A 12,440-nucleotide genomic window follows, 5' to 3' on the forward strand; every position below is an offset into this window, starting at 1 on the left:
TTTTAGCCCCCTGTGGGCTAAAAAAAAAAAAAAAAAGTGTAAAAAAAAAGTTAATAAAAGTGAATTAACCCCTTCCCTAATAAAAGTCCAAATCACCCCCCTTTTCCCATTTTTTAAATAAAATAATGTAATAAAAATAAATCATATGTGGTAACACCACTTGTGTAAATGACCGAACTATTAAAATATAAGTTTAGCTAAACCGCACGGTCGATGGCGTACACATACAAAAATACTAAAGTCCAAAATTGCTAAATTTTGGTCACTTCATATACCATAAAAATATTAATAAAAAGCGATCAAAAAGTCCCATCAAAACTAAAATGGTACCGATAAAAACTAAAGACCACGGCATAAAAAATGAGCCCTCATATAGCCCCGTATGCAGAAAAAAAAAAGTTATAGGTCAGACAAGTTATAGGTCAGACAATCACAATTTTAAACATACTAATTTTGGTAAAATAAAAAAAAAACTACATAAATTGGGTATCCTTGTGACTGTATGGACCTACATATTAAAGATTAGTTATCTTTTTTACTATAAATTGCACTGTGTAGAAACGGAAGCCCCCAAAATAATTTGTTGGTTTTGCGGTAGATTTTGTTATTAAATGATTGATGTCATTACAAAGTACAATTGGTGGCGCAAAAAACAAGCCCTTATATGGGTCTGTAGGTGTGAAATTGAAAGCGTTATGATTTTTAGAAGGTGAGAGGGAAAAAATGAAATTACAAAAACAAAAAATGGCCTGGTCCTTAAGGTGAAAATGGGCTAAGTCCTTAAGGGGTTAAAGGGGTATTCCAGTATATGTGTGTATATATATATATATATATATATATTTTTTTTTTTTTTTTTTTTTTTTTTTTTTTTTATTTGACTATGCTACAGGGGCTCTAAAGTTAGTGTAGTTCATAATATAGTGTCTGTAGCCGTCTCGGATGGTTGGTCCCACATTCTTATGTGATCTTTGCTCTAGATGTTTATTTACAAAATGACTGCTGTCTCAAGTATTCCCAGGATGCAGTGCAGCAGAGACACTACCTCACTAACCAGATGATGACAGGGAACCTGTTCTGCTTCAATGGCTGGAGCAACCACAGGGAATTTGCAACAGTTGGAGCCACCCTGGTTAGAAACCACTGGTCTGTTGCATGGAATTCAGCTCTTTGTGGTTCAATGGGGGGGGGTTGGCTGATGTGTGGAAGGGAGAAAAGTGGAACTATGGGATTTGTAGTAAAAGAGAAAACTCCAACAGGAAAAAGCCAGTTCACAAAAAGAAAGCCACAGCTTTATGGTAATCTCACAACATAGCCATGTAACCCAAAGACAAGCACAGATCCTTCCTAAGCATGTCCATTACTGTCTAGCAGGTAAGTGCTAATCCATCAAATGATGGATAACCCCTTTAATGAATAAAGATCAGACCTGCTAGATAAGACCTGCTAAATACAGACCCCAAACAAGACCTCCCAAACAAATACATACCAGACCCCTGAAAAAAAATACAAAATATCCTAATTTAATATAGACCCCATACAAGACCCTGTAAACAAATACAGTCCCCAGAAACACTAAATAAATGAATGACGGCACCTGACCAGATCCTTTAAATTAATACAGGCCCCCATACAACACCTAAATAAATCCAAACCGCAGACCTCTTAAATAAATACAGACCAAGACCAGACCCCTAACTAAATCCAAACCCAAGAGCCCTAAATAGAAAGCAGAGGACTGACCCCTAAATAAAAGTCACAGAGTAGACTCCTAAATAAATTCAAAACCCAAATAAGCTCTCAATAAATATGTCTATAACCCAACACAAAACTGGATCTATTCAGATCAGAACCCTAAATTACTAAAAAATACCCTATAATTCATACTGAGGGAGCATGACATCTGTTGTGTGACCATAATGTTCTTTTCTTTTAAGGGGTGCGTCAGTAGTAAGGTAAAAAAAAAAAAGTTAGTAGCCATAGGTTATATCTGGTATTTATTTTATTTTAACTCCATTATGGCAGAGCTGTGATCTGTGACTGCAGTCTAACTTTAATGCCTACATGGAGTCTATGATCTGAGATCAACCCCCATCACCATTGAGGAATAGCATGGGAAATGTACGTCTGAGCCACACACTTGTTTGGTTGGTAATATCCCTGAGGTAATTTATTACCATATTTGTGGTGCATTTAGGTTTGTTTACATGTTTATATTCACTGTAATTATACCCTATGCCTGTGTATGTGCCCATCTATTTATTCCTCCAGTGTTACAAGCTCTGAAGTTGCTTGCTTACTAGTGTGTTGTGTATCTAGCATTTCATTTTAATATTTTTAACTAGCTGAGTACCCGGCATTGCCCGGTTTTTCCTTCCTAATCCTTGTTGGGGAGGAAAATCAACAAAGGAGGAAGCTTTTGACTTCATATCCCATCCTCATATATTGTTGTCATATCCCAACCCCATATCCCGTGCTCATATCCCGTCCTCATACCACGACCTCCTATCCCGTCCTCCTATCTAGTCCTCCTATCCAGTCCTCATATTCATTCCTCCTATCCCATCCTCCTATCTCGTCCTCATATCCCATCCTCCTATCTCGACCTCATATCCCGACCTCCTATCCCATCCTCCTATCCCGTTCTCCTTTCTCGACCTCCTATCCTGTCCTCCTATCCCATTCCCATATATTGTTGTCATATCCCAACCCCATATCCCGACCTCATATCGCGTCCTCATTCCACGACCTCCTATCCCGTCCTCCTATCCAGTCCTCCTATCCTATTAGTTATTATTAGTATTGCAAGTTGTGTCCATTGATGGACACCGATATACTTAGGAAATGTAACTGTCCTTTATGTTGTAGCAATAGTCGCTACGATGATGTTACAATAATAAATTGTCTCTGGTTGGATTATTTGAGTGCACTACAAACTGTAGCAAATGATGTAATAAACGATGTTTTGTTACCAGTTCCTATGGTGCTCCTTTCTAGTCAGCAATCCCTCGCTGAGCTGCAGATGAACTTGCAGAGATGTGTGCTGGCATGCACAGACGGCAGCTGGTCCTGACGGCGCAGGGCCCGGGTGATACCGCCCGATGATACCGAGGAGATGGATGCAGAGCCTCGTGTTTTCAGCGTCTGACGTCAGGAGTCTTGCAAACCATAGGAGCTGAAACTGATTGAGTCCAGACTTAGAGGCAGGTAAGTCCTGGAAGTGGATTGCTCACTCAGAGCTGTAGGAACTGTCCAGAGTGCAGAGTTCAGCCAACCAGGGTCCTTGCAGTAATAACTTTCTGACCAACAAGTGGCATAAGTGGCATAGATAAAAATATTATTAATAATAATAACACTTTCAGGGTGCTTAATAATGTCTGACCCTTTCTTCAGTAGCAGTCAGATTTGTAAATTACTTCTATTAAAAAAATCATAGTCCTTTCAGTACCTATGAGCTGCTAAAGTTGAGTTGTTCTTTTCTGTCTAAGGCTGCATTCACATCTCGTTTTTGCAGTACGGTTCCGTATTAGTTTTTTTGTAAAAAAACGTATATGTCTCAAAACCGGACCGAACCTTATACAACCATGTACAAACGTATAGACCTCTGTACGGTTTTAAACTGTATACGGTTTGAAAACGGATGTCCGGTTGCATACGATTTAATAAGTTTTTTGAAAAAAAATAAAGTTCTTCTTGTTATATTTGTGGGAAGAACTTTCGGCGTGCACTGTGCAGGTGCAAACTGCAAAACCGTATTGTGCAAACCGGATGGAACCGTACGCACACGCGGTTCAGTACGCTTCCCATAGACCAATATCTTTTTAAAAAACGTATACGGGTTGTATACGGTTTTTCCCCCGGACATAAAACCGTAGTAGACTACCATTTTGTGTACGGGGGAAAAAAACGATAAAACCGTAAATGATGCAAAACGTACACAACCGGATGCTACAGTTGGCATACGGTGTTCTATGAACTGTCTATACATACGGTTTGCAATACGGTTCCATACGTTTTTTTTTCACTGAAACCGGATACGGGAACCGTATTGCAAAAAAGAGATGTGAATGCAGCCTAAGTGCTCTCTGATGAAACCTGTCTCGGGAACTGTCCAGAGTAGAAGAAAATCCCCATAGCAAACCTTTTCTACTCTGTGCAGTTCTCGAGACAAGCAGAGATGTCAGCAGAGAGCACTGTAGCCAGACAGAAAAGAACAACTCAGCTTAAGCAGCTGATAATTATTGAAAGGATTAAGAATTTGTAATAGAAGTAATTTACAAATCTGTTTAACTTTCTGGAGCCAGTTGATGTAAGAAAAAAGAAATAAAGTTTTTTTCCTGGAAGACTCCTTTAAGTATTCTGAGATGAATTAACCATAATAAGGGGGAGTTAGGGGAGCAGTAAAATGATTATTATCTTAATATGGCTCTAACAGTGGTCATGTTGTGATCTTGCCAGGAACACTTCAGCAATTATTGTTTATTTTATTATTTTACATTTATATAACAAGTTTTTGTATTTTATTTGGCTACTTGATGACTTGATGAAAGTGGAACAAACCACCCCAAGTTCATTACAGCAAAGCATTCCCGGCCATGGGAGAAATCATTCAACAGTTCGGGGTCTTGCAAAATTCCAAGTGATTTATTTCAGAGAGGTTTGTGTCATCATATCTGGTCCTCCGAGACCTTCCCCGGTCGGCATTAAGGACTGGAATGTTGATATACAAACAACATAAATAATGCATTTGTATTCTGTGAGCCCCTGGGGGTGCTGAATGAGAGCCCTGTAGATGTGTCACTTGAACTGACAGCAGACACCGACCTGGAGGTGTTGATGTATTTGTACTTAGAGATGTTTGGGAAGGACTTGCTTGTAGGATTCTCTTGTATTTTACATAAAACAGCATTCAGAACTACTTTATAATTTATGGAATATTGTTTCCCAGCAATCCAAACTTAGGATCTACATTCCCATGGTCTTCTTTGCTTAAAAGAATTTCTAGAATTGCTGGAGTTGCTTTTAATATTCCTACATATTTTTAAAATTGTATTTATTTTCATTTGTGTCCACCCTTAGGCACCATTTTAAAGTTTAACAATAGAATGAATGAACATAAAATTTGCACAGTACTCATGCAGGATTATTTAAGAGTTACAGCAAGTAATATAGTACAATGCCACAAAAGATGAGCCCTCACACAACGGTGTTGGTCGAAAAAAAAAATGTTATGGCAGAACATAGCAACACGAAAAAAGGGGGGAAAAGGATTTTGCTGTGAAAAGGAAAAAGCAATATAAATTTGGTATCACCATAATCATAGTGACCCACAGCATACAGGTAAAAATTTATGCCACACATTTTTCAAATTTTTCACAATATTTTTACAAAATTTTCACAATATTTTTCACAAAAACCCTACATGTATCAACAAAGATTTACCACTAATATAAAGTGCAAAATGTCATGGAAAAAAAAAGTCACATGTCATATTTGAAAAATTCGGCTTGTTTATTTAGGTAAAAACTGGTGAGGCGTTTCACCCTATAGTACAACTCCAGTCCAACAGCTCAATTACACATGTAAACAAAAAAATATATAAATAGTCTACTTTTCATGATATATTTTAATATCAACAGTACATTTTTTTAAAGGTCACTGTTGTTTCAAACAACTCTCCTCTATTTGATAGCCAATGTGATTTCTAACAATCACTTAATTTACCAAAAATAACTCCTTACTACAGAAAAACTGTTCTTAAGCTTTCACCACTAGATGTCTCTCCCACTTAAAATCTGTTGTCTACTGCCTATTGTCAGGGGAATTCTGTCTCTAGTATCTGCTAGTAATCCTTTTGAAAATACCAGTGTACCTACTGCTGGATGTCCACAATACTGCAGTGAAATTTCACTCTCCCTCCTCTCTTTAGCATCTCAGCAGCAAGTCAGTGCTTAGTGTAACCTCCTCATTGCTCTACTGCTGCAGGTTGTTTTTTTTTGTTCTGCTCACACAGCACCTTGCAAACCTAGTGCACTTTTATCAGCACTATGCAATAGGATAGCTGAAAGGAGTATAGGTTGTGCTGTGATTGTCAAGAGAAGTATGGGAAAGGAAGTGCCTAAGGGGAGATTGATCAAAACCTGTGCAATGTTGAAGTGGAGCAGTTGCCCATAGTAATCAATTAGATCGCTTATTTTATCTTTAGAAAGACCTCTGGAAAATAAAAGAAGTGATCTGATTGGTTACAATGGACAACTGGTCAACTTTTCCTCCGCACAAGTTTGACAAATCTCCTCCTATATGTGTACTACTAGAAAACAGCCCAGCTCTGATACCGTCCCCTGAAATGGAGAGAATGAGAAATAACTGTGCACAATGATGGGGAGGGGTGGTTCAATAACAGCCCATCTTCAGGTTAATTTAACCGCATAGGGACCCAGGGCGTACAGGTACGCCTTTGGTTCCTGGTACATAAGGACCCAGGGCATACATGCGCCCGGCGCGTGGCGGGGACTGGACCGGGGTAACTGCTGATATCGATTGCAAATGTCCAAGGGGTTATCAGACCCCCCCATGTCAGCGATCGGCGCAAATCGGGTCATTCTGGGTCATACAGGTCTATGGTGACCCGAAATATAAGGGGGATTGCGGTTGTCCAAGACACCTACAATCCCCCTGAAGGGATAGGAGTGAGGTCTCAGGGGTGCCACCCCTCCTATCCCTGCTATTGCTCATCAAAAGCGACGACCAATAGCAGATCGGTGGCAGGGGGGGGGGGTTACTTTCATTTTCCCCATTCTGCCCACCCACAATAGGCAGGACAGGACAGGGAAACCGACAGGGATCGGGCGCCGAAGTCCACTTAGCCATCGGCGACGGCTGCGGGCTGCGATCGGGACGGGGATCGGCAGAAGAAGAGGGCGGCGATGCGACTCCCTGGATCCTACGGAAGCCGCTGAGTTGCCTAGCAACATCTGGAGGGTCACAGTTTGGAGATCACTGTGCAGTGGTTTCTAACTGTAGCCCTCCAGATGTTTCAAAACTGCAAATCCCAGCATGCCCAAACAGCAAGCAGCTGTCTCAGCATGCTGGGAGTTGTAGTTGAGTGCCTCTAGCTGTTGCATAACTACATCTCCCAGCATGCCCTTCGGCGATCAGTACATGCTGGGAGTTGAAGTTTTGCAACAGCTGGAGGCACACTGGTTGGAAAACACTGAGTTAGATAACTGAAGGTTTTCCAACCAGTCTGCCTCCAGCTGTTGCAAAAGTACAACTACCAGCATGCACGGTATGTCAGAGTTGTAGTTTTGAAACAGCTGGAGGTTTCCCCCCCCATGTGAATGTACAGGGTGCATTCACACAGGCAGGTTTACAGTAAGTTTTCTGCTTCAAGTTTGGGCTGCGCAATTTTTTTGCCGCAGCGCAAACTCCTAGCTTGAAACTCACCGTAAACGCCGCCAGTGTGAATGTACCCTAAAAACACTACACTACATTACACTAACACATAATAAAGGGTATAACACTACATATACACCCCCTTACACTGTCCCCCCAATGAAAATAAAAAAACATATTGTACAGCAGTGTTTCCAAAACAGAGCCTCCAGCTGTTGCAAAACAACAACTCCCAGCATTTCCAGACAGCCACTGACTGTCCAGGCATGCTGGGAGTTTAGCAACAGCTGGAGGTCCCCTGTTTGGGAATCACTGGCGTAGAATACCCCTATGTCCACCCCTATGCAATCCCTAATTTAGTCCTCAAATGCGCATGGTGCTCTCTCACTTCAGAGCCCTGTGGTATTTCAAAGAAACAGTTTAGGGTCACATATGGGGTATCGCCGTACTCGGGAGAAATTGCACTTCAAATTTTGGGTGACTTTTTTCCTTTTACCCCTTATGAAAAGGAAAAGTTGAGGGCTACACCAGCCTGTTAGTGTAAAAAAAAAAAAATGTTTACACTAACATGCTGGTGTTGCCCCATACTTTTTATTTTCACAAGCGGTAAAAGCAAAAATATGACCCCAAAAATTTGTAACGCAATTTCTCCTGAGTACGGAAATACCCCATATGTGGGCGTAAAATGATCTGCGGACGCATAACAAGGCTCTGGAGTGAGAGCGCACTATGTTTATTTGAGGTCTAAATTGGTGATTTGCACAGGGGTGGCTAATTTTCAGCGGTTCTGACATAAACGCAAAAAAATTAAATACCCACATGTGACCCCATTTTGGAAACTACACCCCTTTATTTTAATTTACACATCCAACTTTCACAAAAAGTCGTGAAACACCTGTGGGGTGCTAAGGATCACTGTACCCCTTGTTACATTCCATGAGGGGTGTAGTTTCCAAAATAGTATGCCATGTGTTTTTTTTTTGCTGTTCTGGCACCATAGAGACTTCCTAAATGCGACATGCCTCCCAAAAACCATTTCAGAAAAATTTGCTTTCCAAAACCTATATGTGACTCCTTCTCTTCTGAGCATTGTAGTTCGCCCGCAGAGCATTTATGTCCTAACATGGGGTATTTATATACTCTGAAGAGATGGGGTTACAAATTTTGAGGGGCATTTTCTCCCATTACCCTTTGTAAAAATGATAAATTTGGGGTGGAAACTGCACTTTAGTGAAAAAATTTTTTTTCATTTACACATCTGACTTTAACGAAAAGTCGTCAAACACCTGTGGATGTTAAGGCTCACTGGACCCCTTGTTATGTGCCTTTAGGGATGTGCCATGTGGGGGTTTTCCGCTGTTCTTGCACCATAAAGGCTTCCTAAATGTGACATGCCCACCAAAAACCATTTCAGCAAAATTCACTCTCCAAAATCCCATTGTCGCTCCTTCCCTTCTGAGCCCTCTACTGCGCCCGCTGAACACTTGACATCCATATTCCTAACTTGAGAGAAATTGGGTTACAAATTTTGGGGGGCTTTTTCTTCCATTACCCCTTGTAAAATTTCAAAAACTGGGTCTACAAGAGCATGCGAGTGTAAAAAATGAAGATTTTGAATTTTATCCTTCACTTTGCTGCTATTCCTGTGAAACACCTAAAGGGTTAACAAACTTTCTGAATGTCATTTTGAATACTTTGAGGGATGCAGTTTTCATAATGGGGTCATTTAGGCTAAGTTTCCACTTGTATTTTTTCTGGCAGTTTTTGGATATCTGCCACTGCAGTTTTTGAGCCAAAGTCAGAAATGGATCCATAAGGGAGGAGAAGTTCAAATCCTTCCTTTATATGTCCTATTCCTTTTGAATACACTTCTGGTTTTGGCTCAAAAATTTCAGTGGCAGATATCCAAAAACTGCCAGAAACTTAGCCTATGGGGTATTTTTAATAAGAAAGCCCTTCAAATTCACTTCAAAACTGAACTGGTCCCTGAAAAATTCAAAATTTTGAAAATTTTGTGAAAAATTGGAAAATTGCTGCTGAACTTTGAAGCCCTCTGATTTCGTCCAAAAGTAAAAATATGTCAACTTTATGATGAAAATATAAAGTAGACATATTGTATATGTGAATCAAAATATAATTTATTTGGAATGTCTGTTTTCCTTACAAGCAGAGAGCTTTAAAGTTAGAAAAATGCTAAATTTTCAATTTTTTCATCCCATTTTGGAATTTTTCACCAAGAAATGATTCAAGTATCAGCAAAAATTTACCACCAACATAAAGTAGAATATGTCATGAAAAAACAATCTCGGAATCAGAATGATAAGTAAAAGCATCCCAGAGTTATTAATGTTTAAAGGGACAGTGGTCAGATGTGCAAAAAATGGCCGGGTACTTAAGGTATAAATGGGCTGGGTCCTTTAGGGGTTAACAAGCTTTGCAGGTCTTTAAAATTGTTTTGCAACCCTAGGTACCTCCAAAAGTAAATGACCTGACTAGAACCAGATACTAAACCATGTTTTTTTTCTAGTCGATTTCTATTTTCTTATTGTAATTTCTTTCTTAATTTTGCGCACATTTCACCTGAGCTGTTTTTAATAACAAAGAAAGGCATACTTTACAGCAAACCTTATGGAGATATGCAACAATAGACAGGAGCTGACCCATTGGCATGAATGATAAACATTACTATTCCACATTGTCTTATCCTATATACTCATGTCTCCTTTCACTGTAATCCTGTCTGTGATGATAAGAACAAGACTTCCCAAAAGTGATCTGTACAGAACAGGTAGTATCAACTTTTAGGGTAGGGTCACGCACAACGGATCCACAGCGTATTTTAAATAAAATTGGCTGGTCCTTGAGGTTAAAATGGGCTTGGTCGTTAAGGGGTTAAGGACCTGAGCATTTTTTGCACATCTGACCACTGTCAATTTAAGCATTAATAAATCTGAAACACTTTTACTTATGAATTTGATTCCAAGACCGTGCATGCTGGGAGTTGTAGTTTTGCAACAGCTGGAGGCACACAGGTTGGAAAACACTGAGTTAGGAAAAAGACAGCGTTTCCCAACCAGTGTGCCTCCAGTTGTTGCAAAACTACAACTCCCAGCATGCACTGACAGCCGAAGGGCATGCTGAGAGTTGTAGTTATGCAACAACTGAAGGAGAACAGTTTGGAGACCACTGTGTAGTGGTCTCCAAAATGTGACCTTCCAGATGTTGCAAAACTTCAACTGCAGGCATGCCCAGACTGCCCAAGCATGCTGGGAGTTGTAGTTTGGCAACATGTTGGGGACAGATGTTACAGAACTACAACTCCCAGCATGCCTGGACTGTCTGGGCATGTTGAGAGTAGTTTTCATCATCTGGAAAAGCACAGTTTGGAGACCACTATAAGGTGGTGTCCAAACTGTGACCCCCCAGATGTTGCAAAACTACAACTCCCAGCATGCCCAGACAGCTAAAGGCTGTCTGGGCATGCTGGGAGTTGTGGTTGTGAAACTCCTAGAAGGCAGCAGTGAAGATCACTTACCAGCGATCTTCACTGCTGCTGATGACGCCGCCGCCAATCTTCTCCACCTTGCCGCCAGTCCTCGCTGACTGTCGCCGGTCCTACCCGCTGCCTGTGTCGGTCCCCCCTTCCACAACGACCCTCGCAGGCGTTGCCACCATCTGTTCCCCCTGCTCTGCCTGGACTTCCAGGGGGGAGCAGAGCAGGGGATCTGAACTCTAACCCCCTGCCCCTGCCCTGTGATTGGCCGGTCAGTCCTGACTGGCAAATCATAGGGGATAGGAGGAGGTGGCACCCCCTGCCACCTCACTCCTATCCTTCAGGGTGGTAAGTGCGGTCTCTGTCAGCACTGATCACCTCTATTTTCAGAGCGATCGGGTCACCAGAGACCCAATCAGCCCGTAAAAGCCGTGATTTGCTGGTCTCAGGACCCCCCCAGGTGATGTCCTGAGATCGCTGCTGATAGATATCAGCACCCTTCCCTTTCTGATCACCACCCCATGCGGCATAGCAGCGAACAGGAACGTCAAGGGCATCCTTGGTCTTTAAGTACCTTGGAGCAAGGTCATACCTATACGCCCTTGGTCCCTAATTAGTTAAAATATAGATAGTAAAATAGAAAATTAGAAAAAAAATGTATCCAAACATACTTAAAAAATATGTTTAATATAAAAACTTGATCAGATGTGGCAAAGTTTTTCACCAAATCTAAGGCAAACAATCAGGCAGATTTTTCCATGGCTACAGGCTAAATAAATAAAAGTCTGGTAAATAAATCCTCTCCCAGGGTAGAGCCCTCAATGTAATAACAAATTATTTGTGTGTTTTTTTTCTTCTCGTTTCAGATCTGTGTATCCTGTGGTTGTCTGACTCTATGGACTACGTCGATGACCTGAAATTTAAATAAAATGGTTTACGAGGTTTTGTATGGGGTGCTTTTTCTAATTAGATACAAAGCAGGCACAGCACACTATAGGGTCGGTCATTGGCGGATCCGCAACGTAAAATACGATCCGATACATGTGACCTTACCCTTAGGTTGAGTGGTCAAAATGAAAATTGCAAGATTCAAGATTATTTTAAAATATATGGAAAATGAGAAAAAAGCAAATGTAAAAAAAAAATATATATATATACTTAAAAAATACATTTGACATAAAAACTAGATCAGCTCTGACAAAGTTGTTCACCAAATCTAAGGAAAACAATCATGGAGATTTTACCATGGCTGAAGAGAAAAATAAAATAAATAAATATAAGTCTGGTAAAAACAATTTTAAATATAAATGAACATACACGAAAAGTAATTTATAATAATGCTGTAACTAATATCCCATTTACAACATTTATTATAATAATTGGTTAAATAAATTGCAGAATTGATTCTTTGGCTACCTCCTTAAAGGGGTACTCCGTCCCTAGACATCTTATCCCCTATCCAAAGGATAGGGGATAAGATGTCAGATCACCGCGGTCCCGCTGCTGGGGAGCCCTGGGATTCCCGCTGCGGCACCACACTCTCATTACAGCACAG

At 40.6% G+C, this 12,440-nt stretch overlaps 1 long non-coding RNA gene across 1 annotated transcript; it reads left to right on the forward strand.

The window, feature by feature from the left end:
* The first annotated feature begins 2,081 nt into the window (after positions 1-2,081).
* LOC130272519 (uncharacterized) lies at positions 2,082-11,826 on the forward strand. Its single transcript, XR_008843589.1, has 3 exons — positions 2,082-2,162; positions 2,973-3,204; positions 11,752-11,826. It is a non-coding gene; the product is annotated as an uncharacterized LOC130272519 (long non-coding RNA).
* Positions 11,827-12,440: the final 614 nt, after the last annotated feature.

Source organism: Hyla sarda, chromosome 5, assembly GCF_029499605.1.
Source record: "Hyla sarda isolate aHylSar1 chromosome 5, aHylSar1.hap1, whole genome shotgun sequence".
In the NCBI taxonomy this organism is placed as follows: domain Eukaryota; kingdom Metazoa; phylum Chordata; class Amphibia; order Anura; family Hylidae; genus Hyla; species Hyla sarda.